The sequence below is a fragment of the Triticum urartu genome, chromosome 4A (assembly GCF_056163025.1).
Source record: "Triticum urartu cultivar PI428250 chromosome 4A, HENAU_Tu73, whole genome shotgun sequence".
Taxonomy (NCBI): Eukaryota; Viridiplantae; Streptophyta; class Magnoliopsida; order Poales; family Poaceae; genus Triticum; species Triticum urartu.
The window spans coordinates 614,331,067-614,338,174 of NC_141876.1; the positions used below are offsets into that span (position 1 = coordinate 614,331,067).

The 7,108-nt window shown below is 44.8% G+C and overlaps 1 pseudogene across 1 annotated transcript; it reads left to right on the forward strand.

The window, feature by feature from the left end:
- The first annotated feature begins 218 nt into the window (after window positions 1-218).
- On the forward strand, window positions 219-6,744 carry LOC125553251 (putative disease resistance protein RGA4; annotated as a pseudogene). Its single transcript, XR_015601884.1, has 5 exons — window positions 219-509; window positions 1,203-4,666; window positions 5,153-5,421; window positions 5,664-5,734; window positions 5,841-6,744. The product of XR_015601884.1 is annotated as a putative disease resistance protein RGA4 (transcript).
- Window positions 6,745-7,108: the final 364 nt, after the last annotated feature.

The window sequence follows — 7,108 nt, forward strand, 5'->3', positions numbered from 1 at the left end:
CTCCGGACTGATCGAAGTCAGATCCGCTGCCCGCCATGACTAAGAAGGTCGGAGATTGTCGGAGGTGAGTTTGGGAGGCGGAGGGCAGTGGAGTGAAGTGGTTAGGATTTAGTCCGGCGAGCTCATGAGGAGGAATATATGTGGGCCGGGTGGGCAAGCGTGAGTCGGGTCCGCTCGGACGCGTCCATATCGACCCGTGCTGGATACAAAAGATGACGATTAGTTCAGACGTTTGTTTGAGTCACGTTTAAAGTGTCCTTCTGGGTCAAAAGCATCCGCCTGAATCAAACTTTCGTGATCGCCGGCGGGCTGTAGATGCTCTTAGTTTCGCACCGCCCGATCCGGCAACTTTCAGCTTCAGGATAGCAGCTGACGGGTGACGGCGGCTCGGACCTGGAACACGGGAATCCATCGCTTGTCGTCGCCGCCGCGGGCCATCTCCGACCTTCCAGCCAGCCCCTTCCCCTCCCGCAGGATCACCGGCCGCCATCTCTCTCTCTCTCTCGCAGGTACGGCTCTCCCCAGCTTCACACACACACCATTTCATTCCTGGTGAAGATTGCGTCTGAATCTATTCAAGATCTGCTCATATGGTTTAAAGTTTGTTCAGGCCCAATTCCTAGGATTTCTCGATTCCTTCTATATCCTGTGCTACTTTGTTAATTTCGCTGGACTTGGTCGTCTTTAACTTAGCTGTTCATCTTCTTGATACTTGGTTACTTGAGCCTATAATTCCTAAAATTTCCCAATTCCTTCTGTACTCTGTTCCGACTTCTTCATTATTACCTTGATATTTGGCATGCTCTTCTTGGATACAAAAAGCAAAAAAGATAACCGCATGCAGGCTAGTTCCTGTGTCGAATTTACTAAGTAACATTTACAGCACTACCCAGAGATGCCATTCTGTACAATCTCTTTCCAGGCCCTCGGGGACTAAAGTCTGTTCTCACAATTATAACAAATATAATAGGCAAACTCAGCTAATTTCTGATTTGTGTGCATATGAAAGTAATTTCCTGGTCTCCTTGTCTGCATAGTGCTTCAAAGTTCTTTTTAGTATCTAGTGATCTTTAGTCAAGCAGAGATCTATCTCCTTTCCAAGCTGAAGCTCTTCATTTGATCTGCTCACCTCTTCATTAACACGAGGCAACTTTGCATAACTACTTAAAGGTATGGACTAAAAAATTATATCATCATTGCAGGGTCCCAATCATGATGTCTGCAACTGTAGAGCAGGTGGCTGGTGGTTTCTCATCGGCAGTTATCCAGCGTGTTGCCGACAAGACGATTGATTTCCTTGACAACAACTATAATCTAAGCCATGCTACTGAAGAGCTTCTGACAAAACTCCGCACAAACCTCACGATCGTGAAGGCAATAACTGAGGTGGCTGACAATCAGGTTATCATCAACACTAGTCTTACCAAGTGGTTGAGGAACCTCCATGATGCTGCCTATGAAGCAGAGGATGTGCTCGACAGATTTGACACTCGTGAGGTATTCACAGGAAAGCGCAAGGTGTCCGAGCTTATATCGTCATCAGTTAGGGTCCTGAGAGGTTTGATTGTGCCTGATGAGAGTCTGCGAATGCTTGAATGTGTTGTGCAAAAGCTCGACCACCTTTGCGCAACGTCCAACATATTTCTGGAGCTCATGAAGCAGAGCAGCTTAGCATCCACCAAGGAGGGAATAGGTGGAGAGACTACTTCTCGTGTTCCGATTGATGTCAAGGTGTTTGGCCGCGATGAAGTTCTGGAGATGATACTGAAAATTGTTCTGGGTTCATCTGGCTCTGAACCAGAATCCAGTAGCGTAAGAGCAAAGCTTGGGGCAAGGTGCCGCATTGGTGGTGTTGATGTTATACCAATTGTTGGTATGAGCGGGGTTGGGAAGACAACCCTTGCTCAAGTCATTTACAATCATGGAAGTGTGAAGGGCCACTTTAGACAGAGAGCATGGGTGTATGTTTCAAGACACTTTAGTGTGAAGAGAACCCTGCAAGAGATGTTGCGCTCTTTGAAAGGAAATGATTCATCTTTTGACTACGCTGATAGTCTGGAAACAGTTGTTAACAATGTTCAAAATGTCATCTAGCAGGAAGGAAGATTCCTTCTTGTGCTAGATAGTGTTTGGGATGAGATGTGTGAGCAGTGGAATAGTTTGCTTACTGCCATAACTCGTGAAGTGCCAGGAATTGTAGTTCTTGTCACAACACAAAGCAAAAAGGTTGCAGACAAAGTAGCAACAATGTGTCAAGTTCCATTAGCACCTTTGCCATGGGAGAGTTTTTGGTCAGCTTTCCAGTATTATGCATTTGGCACCAGCAATGTTGTGGTGGAGAACAATCAGATTCTTCTGTTAATTGGTGAACAAATAGCAAAAAAACTAGATGGCTTGCCGTTAGCAGCAAAAGTAATGGGAAATCTGTTAAGATCCAGATTTACCGTACACCAGTGGAGAAGCATCCTTGAGAGCGATTGGTGGGACCTGAGTGAAGTTCTTTGTGAAATCCTTCCATACATGGGGATTAGTTATCAGGATCTACAGCCTAGACAAAGGCAGTGCTTCGCTTTCTGTTCGATTTTTCCAGGAAATTACTTGTTTGATAAAGATAGATTGGTCAATATGTGGATTTCTCACGATTTCATTGAACAAAGCGCATCTGGTGGCACTAGATTAGAGGATATTGGAGGTAAATTGTTTGATGAACTTGTGCAAAGATCATTCCAGGCTACATTTGATAAAAGGAGGTACACTATGCACGATCTAGTACGGGCTCTGGCGATTGGTGTTTCTTCATATGAATGTTTTCTCCACAAAGAGACCTCACGCAGAGCATCACCAACTGCTCGCCATTTGGCTCTGCAAGTTAGTAATCAACTGCACATTCATGAACTCAACAAGTATAAAAATCTGCGGACAATCTTACTGTTTGGTCATTGTGACAGTACTGAAATTTGTGATGTTGTTGACAATATGTTAGCCAACTCAAGAAGCATTCGAGTGTTAGACTTATCTTATTTGGAGGTGCTGACAAATATGCCTGCCCACATTTCATCCTTAAAGAAATTGAGGTTCTTTGATCTTTCTTTCACAAGAGTCAATAATTTGCGCAACTTCCCTTGTAATCTTCATGCTTTATACCTCCGTGGATATACCCGCAATTCTATTCCTCAAAGTGTTAATACACTTGCCAATTTGCGGCACTTGTATGTTGACGCTACAGCTCTCTCTTTGATTCCTGGTATTGGGCAACTGAGTCAACTTCAAGAATTGGAGAACTTCAGTGTTGGAAAGAGAAACGGATTCATGATAAATGAATTGAAAAACATGCAAGAGCTATCTGGGAAAATTTGCATAAGCAATATCCACGTCATTAAGAACACACTTGAGGCAGCCGATGCCAATATGAGTGGGAAGAAACACCTTGAAGCCTTGGTGTTGAAGGGGAGAAATGTATCCAAAGATGTACTTGAAGGATTGCAGCCACACTCAAATCTTCAAGAGCTCATGATCGAAGGTTACGGGGCCACAACTTTACCTAGCTGGATCTTGCAAGGCCACATCTTCACAAAACTGCAGTCTATTCATGTTGGAAGCTGCCGACTTCTAGCTGTACTTCCGCCATTTGGAAAATTCGCTTCACTCAAGCATCTCACTCTCGATAACTTGCCATCGGTGAAGCATGTTGATGGAACACATTTTGGTTGCCTCCCAAATTTGGAGGACTTAAAAGTTTCTTCGATGACATCTTGGATAGATTGGTCACATGCAGAAGATCATGGCCCTCTCCTTCCACTTCTCACAAGGTTTGAACTTCACAATTGTCCTTTACTGGAAAGAGTGCCCAACCTATCATCCATGTCTTCATTGTCAGAACTTAACATTTCAGCTTGTGGGAACTTTGCCAAGGCACTGCCACAATATGTAGGACTATTAGCATGTCTCAAAAAATTAAGGATATCTTACTGTGATCACCCACTGCTATTCTCTGGGCATCAGTTGAAGTCACTGGATTATCTACATCTTCGAAAATGTGGATCTCTACGTTTGATTGATGGGCTACAATGTTTTCCCAACCTCAGGGATATTGATGTTCTTGGTTGTCCTGGCATTCTTACTGAATTACAAGACCAATCGGTTAGACAAGATGAGCAGGATTTACTTCATCTTAGCAGTATAGTTACAGATATTAGCTTGCTAAATAAGAACTTTTTTGTCCCCTCAGTGTGTGCTCTGTGCATCCTTTATCTGGAGGCCCTTCATTTTACCCCAGAGCAGGAGGAGTGGTTTGGACAACTAATATCTGTCAAAAAAATCGAGTTTGCTTACTGCTATTTTCTGCAACGACTCCCTTCTACACTAAACAGACTTACCTCCTTAAAAGTACTTAGTATCAGGGAGACAAAACCCCTGTCGCTGGAAGGAGTTGTGCCACAGAACCTCCAAGAGTTGATTATGGATGGCTTCGTCATGGAAGACAATTTCAAACCTGGAGGATCAGATTGGCTGAACATCTCTCATGTTCCATACATTCGGCTTAATGGGAAGACAGTCCAAAACCTGTCAATTAATGCTGCTTCATCGTCTTCAAACCACCAAATTTGAGTACCATGTATCTGTTCCCACTGCTTGCCTCTGCCTCTGTACTACAAATAATATCTCTGTAAGCATGCTTTCTGCTCTCTCTCTAGTTTGTACTATTTGAATGTATATTAGAAGAGGATCCATTACAGAACCACAAATGTTAGAATCTGGAGCTCGGTGATACACATTGTTAGATGGTTGCCAATGGTTTGGCAGCTAGTCCAACCAAAAGGTGGAAGTATTAGAAACATTGTGCAAAATGTTGATTGGTCTGGTGGTTTGTATGGATGGTGATGATATTAATGTCTAGGTGTTGATTACAGTACTTTATTTTGTAATTCTTGAAATTGTGGGCTGAATTGATTTGTTTTCTTTTTTTTTGGTGCTAAAATTCATGTCTGCTAATGGCCTAGGCATTCTATCAATCATTCCTAGTATGAACGAACAGTGGCACTTATATCTGCAATCTCTCCTTTCCAATTCCTGTTTTGTTCTTTCATTTACTTTACAGATTCCAATTTCTGTGACTAGTTTCTAATACTTTGTGATGTGGAACCCTTGTCAGTGTTCTGGGAAGCAAGGTTGCAGCATGGTGAGCTAAAGATCGTTTGCTCCATGCATGACCCGCAGATATGGTGCATGGATAAACTCTGGCTGGCTGGTGCAGAGTGCACCCAGGATAGTCAGTAGTTCTTGAGGAAGGGAAGCTCAGGGAGATCAAGGAGTAGGAGACTGACGGCGCGCGCACATGAAGGGCTCTCGGACTCTGTTCCGGTCTTCTGTGTTGCTGTTGGGCTCTCGGACTCCGATCTGGAGGAGACCGTCCTCACCAAGGTAGTCAACTTGTTGCTGAACCTTTGGTACTAACTGAACCGTTGTTGCTGGGTATGTAGAAAATGGAACACTGTCAGGCCTATTTAGTTTGACAATTATACACCTTTCGTTTGCCACCTCGTGCGAGAATTCAAGATTGATTCTTGATAGTTCTGTACCAAGAAGGGAATTCTAGTATTGCGATCAGAGTTGGTATATATACATTCTTGCCTCTGAGAAAAGGTGCCACGAACTGGTTGCAGGATATGCGCGGCGGGATGTTTGATCCGGATGGCGCCGCTGACGGTGGACGATGCCTGGAGCAGCACGACCGGTAAGCTTTGCATCTGCATTTGCTTCATACCATGGAACTGATGTCGTCTACCAAACTGAACCGATACAGACTGGACTGATGGCGTATGTGTGTGTGTATGGTGCAGCTCAGGGGAGGTAAACAACATGTTGTACAGGAAGAAAGAGGGAGGATTCAGATTCGGCCATGTCGGCAAGGCGACCATGGCTAAATACAACACGGACGCACACCTAGCCGCCGCCTCCAAGAACCCCAGCTTTCTGCCTCCCACCGGCGCCGGCACCGGTCCATTCCGTCTCCGGTGGCCGTATGGCCATGGAGGCGGAGTGGATCTCGGCTCTTGCCGGTGGGAGGGCTTCGTTTTTAGATCTTTTTTCGAGCTTTGTGAGGGTTTGTGTCCTGCTCAGGAAGGCGAGACGGTGGCGGCTCCCTGAAGATGGAATAAAGGTCTCTCCGCCTAGCCCCCGTTCCGGTGATGCGTCTTGTATCGTCGGTGGGCGTGTAGAGTTGTGTCTCCGGCGGATCTGTCTTTGGTGGATTTGCTCAGATCTGTTCGTCGTTCGTCTTCGTTCGTTTTCAGGTTGAATCCTTTTGATCTACACTCTTCATCCGCGGCGGTTGCTGTTCTGGTGTGTTGGTTCTACGGGGCCTTAGCACGACGACTTCCCGACTGTCTACTACAACAAAGTTTGCCCGGCTTCGGCGAGGGAGGGGCGATGACAGCGGCGCGCCTTCGGCTCGCTTCAGTGCTTATATTCGTCACTAGGTGGTCTACGGATCTGGATGTAATTTTTAGTATTTCTAGTTTTTGTTGTACTACTATGATTGAAGATGAATAGATTGGAAATTTTTCAAAAAAAAAAAGGCGACCATGGCTCTTCGCGCTGTCCTTGATGTGTTGAGACGACCTGATCGGCAAACCGCCGCGAGCTGTGTAGGTGACTACTAGCCGATTAGCAGTTTTGTTGTGTTCCCACACATATATAGCTCTTGTTACACCCCTACTACATGCAAGTGCAACAATTAATCCTACCTTGGATTCGATCAGATTGTTTCCGAGGGCCATCTGTTCTATTCGGGTGCTTGATATATAATCTGCACAAGATCTGAGCGCAAGCTGGTTGATGCACGTTTACCAGCTTGAAGACGAACCAACTTCAGAAATTCTTCCCTTGTTCATGAAAAATACTCATGTTATTCAGCAAACATATATAGCTCCTCTTGCACTGGGCATGCCCTTTTCCTCCTATCTAACGCGCACCCTCTCTATAGATGCCTTCGGTCGGCCATTTAGGCTTTCAGCCTTGGTTTTGTCAAGGTTTTGAAAGCTTTTCTTCGGTTATTTTCTCATTTATATATAATTTTGTCTCCATGGTTCTTAGTTTTTTTTTTAAA